Here is a 17,058-nt window from a genome sequence, read left to right as displayed (position 1 = left end):
GCTAGTCTGCGGCTTCTCTAACAATTCAGAGCCTTCAACATTTCCCTCAGCAATATTTCCATGGTCAGCCTGCATAAACCCAAATCTCCCTTCATCATCAGACTGAACCACAACACTTAACTGCTTTTTCAAACCTAAACTAGAACTGTCTGTCCTCTCTTTAGCTCTCAGCTATTCAGTTATCACTATTAGCTATCTCAGCTAACTCTCTGACTGAACTCTAAGGAACCAGCTATCTCCTTAGCTGTCCCAGCTCAACTCACTCACTGACAAGAATGTTCAGAAATAACTGCAGTAACTGACGTTTTAGTTCTGCCCCTCTCTCATGCCTCAGCACCTGCTCATTTGCATCTGGCCAATCAGGCCGCTCCATGCAAATAGTTGCTAGATGGCTCCTCCCCCGGCTCTGCTGTACAATGGGAGCCACAAAATGTCTGCCTAACTTCCTGGTTCTACAAAATGGCTGCTCAGAAACCAACTCTTCTAAGTAGGCTACACACCAGCTTTTCCTCTGGTAAGTCAAATCCATTACAGTCACCCTCTTCTAAGCTGTCATGTGTTGCTACAGTGCTCCATGGCTAACTGCAACTTTGACACAGACTGCTGCAGCCCAGCTGCCTATTTGATTCCTTTTTCACCAAAACACCACAGATGAACAAGAATAGTTAGCTTATTAAGAAAAGAGTATATAATATAAAAACAGTTTTAAAATACATCCATGAGTTAGATTTCCAGAATCTTAACAAAAGCAATGACCATCGCTGAACAGGAATTCCGAAAATCGCTTAAGGCAAAAGCAAGAAACTGTAATCCAAGGTTTGTTGTGCTTAAACAAGAATTATATCCAAATGCTTGAAAGCATGAACATGACCACAATCCAAAGGCTTTATATTTGAATTTGGCTATAATACCCAATACTTGAAAATTGAAACAACATTTGTAATCCAAACAGGAGGCATGAAACTTAAACAGGAAAACAGAACAGAACTCCTAACTCGGAACTCCCAAGACAGGCAACTTGACACAAGAAAATCCAACGTTGATCTCCCCACTGAATATTGACTCCAATTCCTTAAGAATACTCCCTCTTGCCCATGACATCACTCTTTCTCACACCTGGGTTCCCTTTGTTTATCTTTCAGTCTTTGGGAACACTGGATTTGTCTTTGTGTAGCATTATCTTTTTTTGATCTGTAAACAGTAGGTTATCTGAAACTCTCCTGTCTCCTCCAAATTCCTTTCAGAGTCAATCCCTGGCTGAATCTCATGAGAATCACTGCCTGTTTCCCCGACAACAGATCTACCCAAAACATTCCCATAGTCTTGAAAAACACTTTAGCCCCCCCCCCCCCAAACACCAGGCTCAACCAGAAAATCCTTGTCCTCATTCTCAGAGGCTTCACAGACCTCAACACAGACCAACCCAGATACGTGCCATCTCCTTTCCCCTCACTGCAGACTGCAGGAAAAACAGAATGGTGGCATGGGCCTATGTGGACAGTCAATCAGTTCGAATTAGAACCAGTCCAGCTGTCCACATCAACTCCACAGCATTCCCTGGAGTTTTTACTGATACCTCCGAATGTGTTACACCCCAAGGTTACGGGAGCACCCTGAAAACCAGACAGGAGCCAGTATCACACACAAGCAGTTTATTAAGGTATATATATATGTGTGTGTGTGTGTGTGTGTCTGTGTGCAGTTAGCGTAAAAAGTCAGTATAAGAAATAGTATTTAAGGTAAAGTCTTTAGCAGTTCAAAACAAGTTCAGCAATGTCCCAGTTGTAATCCACAAGTGAAACTCATTAGTTCCACCAAGAAACCAAAGTTAGTCCAATAACCAGGAAACAGGAAGAAAACGCTGCAAATCTGCAAACTGTAATCCACTCAGAAAGTCCCATTTCAAGAACAAGAATAACACGGTAAATGAGGCATGGTCTACACAAGAGTCACTGATGCAGCACGGCTCAGCTGGAAAAGTCTTGACTCAGGAACAAGGAAAGCAAGGTAAACAAGGCAAGGACTACTCGGAAGTCACGGGCGCTGCGTGGTTTGCCTGGAACTGGAAACCCATCACGGATACAAGGCTGGAAAAACAAGGCTATGAGCTGGATACTGGAACCTCTTCTGAGGAAAGTAAAGTTGACACTGCAATGAGGAACACAAAGAAGAACACCTTTAAGGAGATCCCAAGGTTGCAAGATTCAGGGAGTACAGGACCTACAAAACTTCACATGGGAAAGTTAGCCATTATCGAGTCTGAGAGCTAACCTTTTACTTCTTCGCACACCCTCCCTCCTGCTCCGATCTCTTGTAAAAGCCTCCCTCCGATTAAAAGGCCCATCTTTGCCCATGTCAGCACCATCTGGTGTAGGCAAGATTGACGAGGCCTCGGAATGCTCTCCAATTAGCGGATCCTCTGGCGTTAGAACATCTGGCAGCTGTAAGGCCAAGGGGCCTCATTCCAGGTCTGGAATGTCTCCTAGATCCGTAGTATAGTCTGTTTCCAAATCCATCTCCTGATGAAATATAGGCCGTGATGGCTGAGCTATAATAGAATGTGGAATTAGTCCTAGTTATACATCAGAAGTCCCTGGATGTTGTCTGGTCATCCAGGACTGACTTCTGTTTTAATCAGTGTTCCTGGCTAGTGTAAATGAGTGGTAGCAGTCAATACTCTATAATTGTCCCAATTTGGCAGACAGTCCTATATAATCCTCTGTCACCCCAATTTTTGCACAGATTTTAAAATATCCCAGTTTCTCTTTCCTTTTTCTGTTTCTTCCCCTTTCCCTGAGTTTTCCAGCCATTGGTCTGTGTTTTAGGTTCATTGAGCATGCTCAGTCATTATTGGTTGAGGGCATTCTCAGCTCTCCTGGTGTTCAGTATTTTTCCACTGGAGCTTTATTTATTTATTTTTTAATGTATGCATATGTATTCGGGGAAAACCTTTATAATTTTCCCTGACAGACTTCAACAGAAAGAGACAAAGAGGGAAGTAATGCTAATCTATCATCCTTGACAAAGTTCTAGTTTTCTTCTTCCTCTTCTCCACTCCTTTTTCCTTTCATTGCATGCCAGGACAAGGGAAGGAATTGTCTTTTACTGATTGTATGTTATAGCCTCTGGAAACTTTTTTGGCTGATGATCAAATTAAAAAATACTTTAAATTAATAAAGAAATAACCAAGCCAGTCTACCGATATCTGTGTGTATAGTTTAGCTACACAAAAATATTAGTATTGTTATAGACCTCCTAGTTGACTTCAGTTTATGCTGAACACATTATAGGGTTGTCTTGGCAAGTTTTATTTTGGGGAACTTTGTCAATGCCTTCCATATTGTCCAAAGCCATAAAGTCATAGAGTTGAGACTGCAAGGATCACCTAATACAATCCACTGACATGAAGGAATATGAAGCTAAAATACTTCTCAGATATGACCATCCAAACTCTTTTTAAAGATTTGCAAAGTAGAAAGAAAAAAATAGTCTGTCTGACACAAATCTATGTATTTATGTCTTGCTGTGCTTTGTGGTATTGTCCCAGGTTCAATCCCCAGAAGCGGCGTGAGCGGCCACTGTTAGCTCCAGTTCCTGCCAACCTAGCAGTTCGAAAACATGCCAATGTGAGTAGATCAATAGGTATCGCTCCGGCGGGAAGGTAACGGCGCTCCATGCAGTCATGCCAGCCACATGGCCTTGGAGGTGTCTATGGACAATGCCGGCTCTTCGGCTTAGAAATGGAGATGAGCACCAACTCCCAGAGTCGGTCATGACTGGACTTAACGTCAGGGGAAAACCTTTACCTACCTAAATATATTCTATATTTTCAGTTATATATATCTCTTTGTGTGTGTTTGTGTTTTTAATATATTTAATAAAACATTTTTAAAGGATTTACAAAGCAGAACACAGTTGCACTAGAATTATATTCGATTCTTTTAACTGCTCCATAACACTGAATTCATTTAGAGTAGTTAGAGGCTTCTCTATCACTTCTTTACCGATTCTGGGCTGTAGCCCCTTACTGCACCATTTGTTCTGTTTTCAGCAGATACAGTACTGTTTCCCCTTGGAGAGATGGCCAAGGATAGCATTACCTCCACCACACAGTTCATCTCTATTGGTTAGGATCAAACATAAAATTGCTGATGCCCATTTTCTGGAAATGAAATTGTCTGCAAAGCTAATGTAAATATGTCAGACCTCAAATTTTAGGCAGGGTTGAACATCTAAAAATATTAGGGTGGTCATTTCTTTTCCTATGCAGTCCACAGCCATGCTCTATCATCCCTAGCTGCTACATTAAAATAGGCCTTCATGAGTTTTATTCCTTGGTGACGATTGGTTTGAAAATCACCTTTCCTTTGATCTGCAACCTAACACAATAAAAATGAAATAATGGCCAGTGTCCTTTAAACTTTGAGCATTGTTCAACTTTATGGCAGGGTGGTTATGCCAGAACCTATCATGCAACTGACTGCACAACAGGCATCAAACCCTTGAGTTCACTTATTGCCCAAGATGAACAGCTCACTGCCACCAAATCAAATGTGTGAAAGTGGATGCTGTGTACTTGCAAAATATCTACATGCATAAGAAAGAAATCACTGACTGCTTATGCTACTGTTTTTGCACCAGTGTGGTGCATAGGATTCCAAGTATGTGCCCACTTGGTATCAATAGTTAACAAAATGAAACCCTTTCTTGTGATCACCACATTATAATGTATTTATGGGACTGAGAGATGATAAACTCCTTCAATGGAACTGAACTGAACAATCCACTAGTTACTACTAATCTGAGACACAATTCCCAGATAAATTTTGTTGTAAATGTCACTGAAATGAGTCAGAATGGCAAAAGAATAGTGCCTTATTTATTTACCCCCCCCACACACACACACACAAACACACATCCTGGTCTTTTTTGCCCTTAGATTTTATTGGCACATAGTCAGAGTCCATTATTTGCAGCCACTTATGGCATCTGCCTGCAAATACAATGAAGAGATAGCTATCTAGTTAACAGCCTGTCTGCATTAGTTTGCTAACCACATTAGACACACATTCCTCAAATTCAGCATGGTTGACTTGCAATCCACATTTGGTATTCATATACATGTGCTATGGAAACAATCCATCTTGATTTTTAGATTTGTCAGAACTGGCTGAAAGAAATGAAAAAGGGAGTGTCTGAAAGAGAGGAGTGAAAGATGGAACTAAAGAGCTGTGCTTGGAAGAAACCCAAAGATTTAAATATTAGTAAACTGTGTTGTCTGCTGTGAAAATAATATATAACATTTGATGAAATAGTTTGAATATTTATCATAAACATTATAGGAAGAAGGTTATTTCTAACATTATAGGAATGGAAAATATATTCATTGGATTCGTATTTTCTTCTGAAAATATAACTCCCCGGGATAATATGCATGTAGATTTTGTGAAGTCTGAGAGTTCTAATACATTTTGCAAATTAAAATTACACACTGTGAATATGGGCAACTAGAATATGGCAATCCTAGAAGACAGAGTTTTGGTGCCTGGTGGGTGGGAATGTTGGAAGAGCATCAGAAGATATGGTTGCGTGAATTGAGGGAGATAAGGGCTGAGAGGGAAGACTGTTGAGAGAGGGAAAGAACAGAAGGAAAAGAAGGGAGGATAAAGATTTTTGAAGCCATTGGAGGCTGACATAGGTCAAGTCAGCTCTGGGATGGAGAAAAAGCTCAGTGAAAAAGATATTTAAAAGTGGAAAGAGAAGAGAAATAACAATGAACTGTAGGTGGGATATTGTGTTTAACCCCAAGCAAAATTACTGGAAGAATAACAGACCATGGACTTAAATCACATTAGGAAATACTAAGTTTCTGAAACTATTTTAAACGGGTTCCATCACATGATGTTTGTCCCATCGCATCAGTATTCCATCTGAATCTCTTCAATGTATCACAGAAATTGATTATTTGCACACAGGATTCTAATTGTGGTTTTAAAAAACCAAAAAAAACCCCTACAGTTTCTTCTGTTGCTGAAGCGCATAAGTGACTAACAGATGTGGAGGCTTTTGGTCCCTGAACTAGCATTATTTAACCCTATCTCTGCTGCTTTCTCCAAAACATCTTTAACTCCAAATGCTAAATATTGTTGCATTTCCAACACAAAGACATGGGAGATTAACTTGTGAACCAAGAATATTGATGTGAAACATCATCTGCCTAGAGATATGTAAGAGAAATGATGTATTACTGAGCAGAAAAACTAGTTGTGACTGTAAATGTTTACACCAAGCTTGTCCCAAATATCAACAAAATCTTTAAAAAGAAGATCAATCTTGACATTAATCTTTCAAGAATAGTCTGGGGACATTTTAGCTGATCTTATTCATCCCAACAATTATTTGCCTTTGCATGACACAAGGTGAGAAATGCTTCACAAGAATAGGCTTGGTCAGTTTTAAACATTGACTTCCCATACAGATTAACAATTTTGACCCATGGGTGGCCTCCATAAAAGGAAGGCAACTGTTGAAATAAATATTCAATATTGCATATATTCATGCAATTAGGTTGGAAGGATGGACATTATGAAAGCAACAGAAAGCCACAGAAACTGAGCCATAGAAAAAAGAATGTAGCTAGCTTGCTTGCTAAGCAGAATGCTGAAAAAGCCTTTTGGGAAATGAAGGGGCCTTCTGGCCTGCCAAGGCTGGGTCTCAATAGGTAAGGCTGCCTGATGGTAATTATCTTTCCCAGTTAATCCAATGTGTATTGCAGTTAGAAATTGTGTTTGCCCCATGGCTCTGTAGCAACCAGATTTGTTGAACAGAATTACAGGTTGTATTTGTAACTTGTTTCTGTAATGTAAAAGACCTCACAGCTAAGTAAAAATGGCTCACCAAAGCAACACATTTTATAAATGCTCTGTTGGGCTGATAATTGAAAACTGGATAGCAGGAACAGATATTAAAAGAGAAAATCTTTTCTCAGGCTTATGAAAGGGGAAAGCCACTTCAGAGGAACAAGACAGTATCTACTTATGCAGAAGGAGTACAAGTATTAAAACATATCCCAAACGTGTTTTAAGAAGATGAAACTATTTTGATTTGAAGGATGAAATTATTGATACAATACTTCACATTAACAAGCAGGTTTATGGGAAAATGTCTGGGTCTAACAGCTATCATGGCATAATACTTGTAGGACAAAATTGGAAAATGCATACACAAAATTCCTAAATTACAAGTGCTGGCAAACTGAAGTGGTAATCCACATATTGAATCTATCATCCCATGAACTCTGGGCTCAATTTCCATATGCTTTGGAAACGAAACCCCATGGAGCCCATCTCCAGCGGAACTCTGTGGGGCTTCATTTCCAAAACGCATGGAAATTGAGTCCAAAACAAGGTTTCAGGAATCAGATAGCATCTAACTCCTGAACTGCAAAAATCAGGGGGGAGGGGGAGAGAAAAGGTAGGGAAAAGACTTGGGATGGCTGGCCATCGAAGAAGAAGGACCACAATGGGAGGGAACATAGTCAGACAGTTACCTCTGCTCTTCTCCAGTTCCCCCTGCTTTCTTGCTACTCATGAGATAAGGGCCAAAATCATTACCAATGTAAACAACATTCAGAAATGAGTGTGTGCTTCTAAAAAATGTATATTGCTCTCAGTTGTAGAGCAAAACAGTGTGTTTAGGACAGTCTGTGACTATACCTAAACACCCTAAAGGCATCATATCCTGTTTGATCTTGGATACTAAGCAAAGCCAGCCCTGAATAGTACTTGGATGGGTAATCCATTAATGCAGGGGTCCTCTATTTAAGTAGAGGGCTCGTTCACAGTACCTTAGACTGTTAGGGAGCTGGACTATAGTTTGTAAAAGGCATGAACCAATTCCTATGCACATATCTTATTTCTAGCTAAAAAAAACCATGAAAGGACAATACATTATTTAAAATGAAGAACAATTTTAACCAACATAAACTTACCAGTATTCCATGGGAAGTGTGGGCCTACTTTTGATTGATGAGAGTCAAGTTAATTAGGATTGTTGTTGTTGTTGTGTGCAGAGCCGTCCCAAGGTAATTTTAGGGAGTAGGTGACCGGAGTTTTGGTGCCTCTCCCGAATTTTGGTGCTTCCCCCCCCAAACAAATTGCGGAAAAATAACGGTGGCGGTGGTGGTGGCGGCCCCCTGGAGAGCCACCCGTCCGCGCGGTCCAGCCACACGTCCGCGCGGTCGATTGGAAGGCCTGCATATGCGTGCAGGCCCATCACCCAAAAAGCATGGGTGATGGGCCTGTGCACGTGCACAGGCCCATTGACCATGCTTTTTGGGCGATGGACCTGCACGGGTGCGCAGGCCTTCCAATTGACTGCGCGGTCGATTGGAAGGCCTGAACATGTGCACGGTTGATTGCGTGGCACCACGTGGAGCAGCCTAGGCGGTCCGCGACTCTTGGCGCATGCGGGGGCGCCTCAACAGCGCCCCCCGGTAACAATGCGCCACAGGCAACCACCTAATTGGCCTCGCCGGTGGACCGCCTCTGGTTGTGTGCCTTCAAGTTGTTTTAGACTTAGGGTGACCCTAAGTCTAAAATTTAGAGTGGGGTCCTGGTAAATGGCCCAGAAAGAGGCCCATAGGCCTTAATTTGGGGATACCTGCACTAATGAATACCATACAGAAATACAGCATTATGCTATCTTTCTGTGGAATAAGTTGGCAAACCATTTCCTTCCTAATGAAACCTAATGAAAATTATGGAGTCACTGTAAGTCCACAATGATTTGAATTTAACTGCACAAGACAAGCAGGTTTAGACTTCAGGCAAGTTAAAAACTCATTGAAGAAAGAAGAGAATTTAATCTGTGAATGATTCTATTTCAAGATGTCATGAGCAAGTTCTTATAGTGTTCATTCACTGCACTTCATGAAGCATTGCACTATGCTCTGATCTGCTGTGGCACTTCCTTTGTTCCTTCATGTTTTTCTAGCCCTATATGTAATGGAGGTCACTACATGCATTGTGCTTGATTTGTAAGAATCAAGCTTATTACTTTTTGTAACAAAGGCAATGGATTTTGAAGTGACTCAGTTTTTTTCTAATTGCTATACTGGGAACATGTTGAATAGAAACCTTGTTTGGATTTTTTCCTGTCACTATCCTGGTGAATCAGACAGGCTGACATTTTTCACAATAGCTCACATTAATAATAAGAGAATCATGGGAAAGACACCATGCCAGACAGCAACTTTGCCACCTCTGCACACTCATAAAATCTAGCGATTGTAATGGTATTATAGCCACTAAAAGGAACTTTGTGATTCAAGGTTAGATTGTAAATCTTTACATCCCCACAAAGAGTCTGTCAATCCACAGAATTTAGAAGAAACTAGGAAAATCACAGAATCTAAGTTATCCAAATGATAAAGGACACCTTTCAGAGAGAAAAAATCATTTCCTTTGGAATAATACTTTCCCCATAAGTTGTTGTGTATACTGGAACGTGTATTTATTTTATTTTATTTTATTTTATTTTATTTTATTTTATTGTATCAGGAGCGACCTGAGAAACTTCAAGTCGCTTCTGGTGTGAGACAATTGGCCGTCTGCAAGGACATTGCCCAAGAGATGCCCGGATGTTTGATGTTTTTACCATCCTTGTGGGAGGCTTCTTTCATGTCCCCACATGGGGAACTGGAGCTGATAGAGAGAGTTCATCCGTGCTCTTCTCAGATTTGAACTGGCAACCTTCAGGTCAGCAACCCAACTTTCAAGTCAGCAGTCCTGCTGGCACAAGGGTTTTTAACCCATTGCACCACCGGGGGCTCATCTCTTTACTGAAATATATAGATACAGGCATATTTTCCTAGCTTTTTATTCCATTCGAGCTAAAATTCCAAATATGTAAAAGGTTTATTTATTTATTTCGTGTCAAAAGCATTGCATAACAAATACATTTTAAAATGATGAAAAAAAAGGAAATCACAAGCAACTAAATAGTTTTAGACCAAAAACAGGCAACAGCAACCTCATTGTCCGTAGCTTTAAACAACTCCTCCTCCATGCATGAGGCAGTACATTGTGGGCAAGCATACATATGAGGAGTTGTTTGTTCTGCTCCAGGTAGTGCCACCTCGCCGAGTTGTCTTTAGATCTGCCCACTCCACTTCTGAGTCTGTTCAGGGACTTCCAAGTTGCCCATTCTTGGTTTGCCCCTGGAGGAAGACCCTCATGGGGGGCCATCCAGTTGGAATTGCCAGGTTTAGCTGCCCAGAGGGAGACTCTTGCTGTTGCTGGAGGAACATCAAGAGGAGTGGTGGTTCTCATGAAGCCCTTCCTTGATTTGAGTCTGGTGGGAGGAGGCTGATAGTCATGCAGTGGGTGGCTTTCACAGTGTTCGACCTTATTTCTCTCACCGTTAGCAGCAACTTCCCGTCGCATGTCAGGAGGGGCAATGCCAGCTAACTTGTAGAGTTTATCAACAGGTGTAGGTTTAAGGCATCCTGTGATTATTCTGCATGTTTCATTTAGTGCTATGTCCACCTGCTTCGCATGGGCAGACTTTTGCCAGACAGGACAGGCGTACTCAGCAGTTGAGAAAGACAAGGCCAGGGCTGATGTTCTTATTACTTGTGGGTCTGCATCCCATGAGCTGCCAGTCAGTTTCCGCAGGATGTTATTGCGTGCAGCTACTTTGTGCTTGGTGTTCATGCAGTGTTTCCTATATGTTAATGTTCGATCTAAGGTGACACCAAGATATTTAGGATGGAAACAGTGCTCGAGCTCTTGGCCTTCCCAAGTAACTTTCAGTTTCCTGTTGGCTTCATGGTTACGTAGGTGGAAAGCACACACTTGTGTCTTGGCAGGGTTAGGCTTCAGGTGGTTCTCTTTGTAGTAGCTGGAGAGGTCTTTCAAGGCATTAGTGAGTTGCTTTTCAACTGTTTCAAAGTCTTTTGCTTGTGTTGTGAGGCCAAGGTCATCAGCATATATAAAACTCTTTGTGAGTGGTGGTTGTGGCTGATCATTCGTGAAGATGTTAAATAAGGTCGGGGCAAGAATGCTGCATTGGATGTAAAAGGTAAAAATATTAGGAGTGTCTGTCTGCCTGTGATCATTTTCTTTCTCTCTCTTGCACATACAGTTGGTCCTTCACATTTGTAGCTTTAACTTTTGTAGATTTCCTTATTAGCATATTTGATTAATATGATCTGTCTAGGATTCTCAAGGTCCTCCAGTGCAGTTGCAAGAAGGTTACCCTCTGATGCAAAATGACCATACACTTATCCCAGAGGACCTAGACATTCCTAGAGAGGTTTTCTCGGGTTAAAAAATTAGGCTTTTCAAAATTCACATTTTCTCCACTTCTGCAAGGGTCCTGCAACCCTAGCCCAAGTGAATGTGGAGCGGTGACTATCTCACAATACATGAACACAACATTATTCTCCTCTGGGCAATTTTGGAGTAATAAGCTAACACATATTGAGAAGCAAAATAATTATCTTTAAACTCAACAGTCCTCAGACTGCAGTTCAAAAAACTATTTTCTGTCTTTGTAGGTGGTAGATTGGTAGATTCTGTCCATCTCCACTTTCTGATCTACAATTCTTTATTCTCTCTACCATCTTCCTTATCTGGTGATCTGCTGCTGCATTTGCACAGTTACTATGCTGTCGAGGTAGAGAGATGTCTTCCATATTATATTGATGTCCATTTCAGGGTGGCCTGAAACGGTGATTTAGTGGGAAACTGTTTGGCAAAGAATATGGGTGAATCATAAGGCCCATTAAATGTATTGTATTCCCCAGAATTGCTAACCCATTGGCTATCCTGGCAAGCTCAATGCAAAATCACCGGCAGGATTCAAAAAAAAAACCCACCTCTTTTTCTTTTCACCAGTTATTAATTTTTTTAAATTTGTTTTTATTAATTTATCAATCCAAATGTACAAGCTCACATTTTCCTCATTCTACAATATCTCAAACACATCACATTGCATACAATCCGACAGCAGGGAAAAAAATCAAGAACATCTCCAAGCATATTTCCCATCAGTCTTTTAACTTTTCCATTACAACTTCACTATACATCTCTCTACTACACACCCTTCATCTACCTATACATGTTTTATTTTCAATATTATTATTATTAATTTATAATTTAAAATATATAAGTATACATTCTTTCCCCATTTTACAGTATCCCAGACTTATCACATTGTATGCAATCCAACAATAAAGAAAAATCAGAATCAAAACATCTTTATGCATATTTCTTATCAGTTTTAGACTTTTCCATTACAACTTTACTACAAATCTCTCTACTACACCCTTTTATCTACTTATACATGTTTTTTTATTATTATTATTATTATTATTATTATTATTATTATTATTATTATTGTCGTTATTATTGTTATACCTTTTCCCCCTCTTCCCTTCCCCTTATTTTGTGCCACCTTCACCAGGACCAACCAACTCATACTGTTTCACAAGTCCAAAATTTCATTGTCTCTGTTGCTAGCTTATACCCCTTTCCCTCATTAAAAATATACTCAATAAATTTTCTCCATATTTTCCAAAAATCTGTTTGTTTCGATATTCCCTTTTTAATTTTAATATTGCAAGTCAGCATATCATTGATTGCTATGTTCCAAATTTCCCTGTACCATTCTTCTAATTGGATTTCCTTTTTTTCTTTCCAGTTTTTTACTATTAGCAATTTTGCTGCAGTTATCAAATTAGAAACCAATTCTTTCTCCTCTTGTGAGAGAATATTATCATGCATAAGTAATAATGCTGATTTAGGTGTATTCATTATCTCTATTTTTATTATTGCTCTTATTTCTTTAAATATCATTTCCCAAAATGTTTGTATAATTTTACATGACCACCACATATAAAGATATGACCCTATTTCCTGACAGCCTCTCCAGCACTGATTTGTGTATTTTTTATCTATCTGATTTAATCTGATGGGAGTTAGGTACCACCTCCATACCATTTTGTAATAATTTTCCTTAATTCTTATGGACATATTTTCACCAGTTTTTAAAATCAAAAGGATTGTTGAGAGGAATGAGACAGATGAAGGGCAAAATCACAAAGCAGTTCCTCTAGACCAGGCTTGTACTACCTGTGGGCCGCCATGTGTTTGGGACTCCAACTCCCAAAAAATCTAGGCAGCTTGTCCAATGATGAGGAATTCTGGAAGATGAAGTAAAAAACATCTGTGTCACACTTCAGCTAAGTCCACCTTGCTATAGATACCCAGTCAGACACACAGATAGTCTTTTGAGGTTTTTATTAAGCAAAGCAGAATATAAATCAAGCAAGCAATCAAAAGGTAGCTCAAAGTTGTAGTGAAAGAGTCAATAAGTCCAAGAAGATCACAAGGTAAAGAAATGTCCAATAATCCAAAATGCAAGGTCCACAGGTTCAAAGCACATGGCAGGAGCAATAATCCACAAGGCAAGGTATTAGTCCATAGAGTCCAAAGAACAAGGCCCAAGAATCCAAGAGCACTAGCAAGGAAAACATCCACATAGATGAGGCGATGAATTGCTCTGACAAAGAGTGATCTACAAAAGCACACTTTAATAGCAACTTAGGAAGGCGTTCCTTTTTCCACAGCTAGTTTCCCTTTTTCGCGCCAAACGCTCACTTCTACGAAACTGGGAACCCATCCAAGACAAACGGTCTTCTCTGGATAACTCATTGCTTGTGCCACCATTATCTTGCACCTGGCCTGGAGCTAAACCGTCTCCCTCATTATTTTCCAAAGCTGAAGTTTCTCCCTCATCATTTCTCAAGGGAAGAATGTCAGCCTGACCGTTATCAATCTCTCCTGGGGTCAGCAGTTCATCCTGCTCAAACTGAAACTGTATCTCTGAGCTGGCTTCAGCCTCAGACTGGTCTTGAATCCCAAAACCAGAATCCCCTTCAGAATCTTCATCTTGAATCTGGCCAGCCTGTGGCTGGGATACAACAATCTGGAGGGCTACAGTTTGTGCAGGCCTGCCCCAAACTCTGTGCAGCCCCATGGGCCACAAGATTCCTGTTCTGCAAGTAAAATTGAACAGAAGCACTCAGATGTTCTTGGTAGCCATTCTCCACTATGCCCTATTGCAAATAAATTAAACATTGCCCTCATAACATAAGATTTGCCATTTGTGATAAGAAATTTTAAACTTACTTTAGCCTGTAGTGTAAGAACTGAGCTATTTTAATATTAGAGAATATGCTGGTAAAAATTCTGTTTCCATAACAATAGGAGACATGCCTTGTTAACTAAACCAGCTTTTTGTACAGAGAGATATAAAAGCTCATGATTGACACATCATTTGCAGTCTAAGCCAAAACCATCCTAAAAAGCTTTGCCCGTTATGACACACAGGGCTGCCTTATAGAAAGTTCAAGTGACAGAAATAATAGCTTACATGAGATAAAAGCCAAAGAGACTGTTGAAAGGAGACTCTGAAATATATATTGGGATGCACTGTTTCTCTTTCGATTTTCAAAGTATTGGTGCTGCTCACATATCTAACGTTAGTGATGTAGTTTTCTCTGCAAGCTATCTTGGGTAGACTGGAATCTGTTCAGGACTGCATCTACCATTCATCACAGTGGAGCAACTGACAACATTACACCACTCCAGCATTTCCTCTTGAGCTGTTCTTTTGTTTTGGAGGAGATTTGTGCAAGCAAAACACACTGTCTTGCATAAAAAGGGAATATCGAAACAAACAGATTTTTGGAAATTTGTGTGCTTTTCCATTTAAACCTTTACCAGTGCTGACATAAGATTTAGCTGTCTTTTTATTCAGTTTCTCTGCTTCAAATGGTTTTGTGCGTGCCAAATCTTTTTTGTCTATGGATCTCTTCACACAGGGCTAAAATGGGTGGCATGCACCGATTTTAGCCCAGGTCACCCACAGAGCCAGCTGGTTCCCATCAGATAACACTGGCACAACTCTGTGAGTGAAGGAGAGCGGAGCCAGCACATGCCACTGTCACTAGAATCAGTGGGGGAAGCCATGCGCTCCATACTTCCCCCATATGATTGACCTCACCTGGGTTCAGGCCATGTGGGGTATGGGGTACCAGATTCCCCATGCCCCCCAATGGAGTGGAGCTACGCCGGTGGCCTTGTAATGAGACAACAGAATTACCCATTATATGAGCCATGCCATTTCTGGGTGACTTGCTGTAAAGCAGCAAAGGGCACTTAAGCCCCTATCTAAACATATTAATAACTAAAAAGCCACTCTACCTTGCTGAAAAAAATACTTCATGACAACCCAAATATGAACCTTTGTGAGTTTGGTTTTTGCACTGATGACAATTTCCTGACTTCACTGTGTACTCAGAACCACATCCTTTCTTAACTTTCATTAGGTGGAAATTGGTATTCCACTTTTATACTTGTCTGGTTGCTGAATTTTAGAGTTCTAGCAAAATACAACCTCCTGGAAGCCAATACCTACACGGCTGTAGCTTGCAGCAAAGTTTGGATGGTTTGTGTGAGACTTTCTCCAATGCAATGTTCTCATTGACTGTAATCCTGGATCCATCTAATTTACTGGTCAATCCTCAACAGTGACCAGCTAGATGTCACTGGGGAATTTACAAATAGATTTGTTGTTGTGCACCTTCAAGTAATTTCTGACATATGATAAACCAAGGCAAATCTATCATGGGATTTTCTTTGCAAAATTTGTTTGGAGGGGACTTACTTTTGCCTTTCTTGGAGACTGAGAGAATGTGACTTGCCCCAAACCACCCAGTGGTTTTCTATGGCCAAGTAGGAATTTGAACACTGTTCTTCAGAGTCCCAGTCCAATGCTTTAACCACTTTACCATGCTGATTCTGACAAATACATTATCTGATATTTTTCTCTAGTATATTAACAATGGAGAGTATTCTGCTTCAGAACATGGGAGCTTCTGTTCAGTAGTTGCAGCTCATTGAAACACAAACTGAGCTTCCCAAGTGATCCCCATCATTAAACAGATGAGACAAACCCCTTATGTGGGTGAGAAGTAATAGAGAAGTAATAGAACCCAGGCAACATCAGGTACTTAGGCAACATTATTTATTTATTTATTTATTTATTTATTTATTTATTTATTTACAGTATTTATATTCCGCCCTTCTCACCCCGAAGGGGACTCAGGGCGGATCACATTATATACATTATATACTCTTGGAGAAGAAGCTGTTTTTCATATGCCCTGCTCTCCACCCTCAAAGTCTATTCAATGTGGCCAGGTATGATATCGAGTAATCAAATAACACAACTGTGCCTATCAGACTCTGGAAATGAAATGGAAAGCATACTGCCATATTCTTTTTCTCAAAGATATTTTGGCCTGGTCTTAATAGATTTCATGAATCCTCATGTAGTCATGGCTTGTGGTTCTTGATCAGGGAACATGGCATGATGTAGGACTTATTTCCAAGTCCTAGAATTGCCTTTTTCAGTAGCCAGCACCATTTAAAGGACTGTGATTTCTTTACCAGGTCCTCCACCATTGCTTCTCCTCCAGCTAGGGCCAACCTTGCCACAATGGCTCCCATGGACATTTATATTTTGGGTCTCATGAAAGTGCAGCAAAAATGTGGTTTATTCTTGGTGTATTTTTGTTATTATAGATGTGAAAAGCTGCCTCCATGATTTTATGTTCTATATGCCAAAATAACTTCTCTCTCTTTAAGTACTATAAGCCTTTATTTAAAGATGATCCATTGTTTTGTTTCACCATCCCACCTCCATTTGTTTAATTTTTATCAATTAATTTTATTATTATTATTTCCAAAGTATATTCATTATAACATAACTATTGATATACAAAGCCACCAATCAACGATAGTAATTTTATGCTGCTGCTCAGTCGTTTAGTCGTCTCCAACTCTTCGTGACCTCATGGACCAGTCCACGCCAGAGCTCCCTGTCAGCCGTCACCGCCCCCATTTCCTTCAAGGTCGAGCCAGTCACTTCAAGGATACTGTCCATCCATCTTGCCCTTGATCGGCCTCTCTTCCTTTTCCCTTCCAT

The 17,058-nt window shown here is 40.3% G+C and overlaps 1 protein-coding gene across 3 annotated transcripts in view; it reads left to right on the top strand.

The window, feature by feature from the left end:
* Nucleotides 1-17,058, top strand: part of frmpd4 (FERM and PDZ domain containing 4) — a 404,084-nt gene that overhangs the window by 38,175 nt on the left and 348,851 nt on the right. The gene's annotated exons all lie outside the window — the stretch shown is intronic.

Source organism: Anolis carolinensis, chromosome 3, assembly GCF_035594765.1.
Source record: "Anolis carolinensis isolate JA03-04 chromosome 3, rAnoCar3.1.pri, whole genome shotgun sequence".
NCBI lineage: Eukaryota > Metazoa > Chordata > Lepidosauria > Squamata > Dactyloidae > Anolis > Anolis carolinensis.
Note: the sequence above shows the minus strand (reverse complement) of the source record. Positions and strands in the feature narration are given on the sequence as shown.